Here is a 1,286-nt window from a genome sequence, read left to right as displayed (position 1 = left end):
CAATAAAAGGGAAGATTCAGGAGAACATTCGAACACCCGGCCTTCAACAGAGCCTGGCCGGGAAACGCTCCCCCACGGTCAGACATTGGGGGCGGTTTTGCAGAGGGGGTTCTCAGCCCCAGTCCAGCACCTGGATTGTCTGGACCAGGTGCCCTGGGGCTTTGTGGACACCTGGGTGTCGCGCACGAGGCCTGAGTGTTTTCGTGTCTGTGCACAGGTCCAGGAGAGGGCTCTCTCAAAGGGGTCTGCTTTCGTCCCCAAACAGCCGAGAAGCCCCAATCAGAAACTCCGGTCCCTATCAGACCAGTCGTGAGCAACATTCTCATCTCTCGTCACAATGTTCCAACGTCTCGTCACAAAGTTCTAGTTTCTAGACAGTGTGGGAAAAATTACCTCGACAGATGAACACAGCTGGCCTGACGTGAGCGCACAGGTGTCGAGGTTGTGCCTCCTTTTCTGGCAGCGAAACGCGGGCCTCTGTGGGTTGGTGCCCACGAGCACCGCTGAGGCGCCGTCCGTCACTTCGCTGATTCACGGGGGAAGAGACGAGGGGACTTCCGTTCCCTTTTTAACGCCATAGTGTTTAAAGCCTCTTTGGTTTGTTGTTTTTCGTGTAAGGAAAAAGGCCGCCGTCCCCTCTTCTCTGCTGTCTCTCTGGGAAACGAGACACGTGCAGAGTCAGTGTCCACACCCCTGTGCCCCGGGCACCTGTGTGACATCACGTCACCCTCACGGCACCCCTGAGGGCGGTGGTGTTGTGAGCCCATTGTGCAGACGAGCACACAGTGGGGACACACAGCCAGGAAGGTCAAACAGGATTTGAGCTCCAGCTTCGGAGCCTCTGCCCGATTTCTCCCCGCCCCAGAAGAGAAGTCAGCTGCCGTGGGGTCCCGTTTAGGGACGATCCCCAGCACCGTGAAGGAAGAGCAGGCCGGCAGCCCGGCTGGTTTTAAAGGGAACTTGACAAGAAAGCTGGGCAATTTCGAACTACCTTAAATTAAAATGACCGCCTGTGATCTGGGTGGGTCCAAAGGTCTCGTAACCAGGAAAACCGAGGCTGCGGAGGGGGAGGTGGGCCTGTGGCAGGGGCGGGTCAGGCTCAGGCCCCGCGCGGCCTTCCTGGGGGGCCCGGTTTGCGTGGGGAGAGTGAGGACGTGAGGGCACAGTACATACTGAAGTCAGAAGTGGGGTGGCCTCGGGGGGACACCGGGGGGCCCTTGAGGAAGGGAACAGGGATCCACCCTCTGTCTCTTGCTGCTCTCTGACTTCCCACTGCCTAGAGGGTG

General features: G+C 58.6%; 1 protein-coding gene across 1 annotated transcript in view; it reads left to right on the top strand.

Moving 5' to 3' along the window:
* KCNAB2 (potassium voltage-gated channel subfamily A regulatory beta subunit 2) overlaps window positions 1-1,286 on the top strand; it is an 80,492-nt gene that overhangs the window by 50,584 nt on the left and 28,622 nt on the right. The window lies entirely within an intron of this gene.

This window comes from Pteropus vampyrus, unplaced genomic scaffold (assembly GCF_000151845.1).
Source record: "Pteropus vampyrus isolate Shadow unplaced genomic scaffold, Pvam_2.0 Scaffold142, whole genome shotgun sequence".
Taxonomy (NCBI): Eukaryota; Metazoa; Chordata; class Mammalia; order Chiroptera; family Pteropodidae; genus Pteropus; species Pteropus vampyrus.
This window is presented reverse-complemented; position numbering and strand designations above follow the sequence as displayed.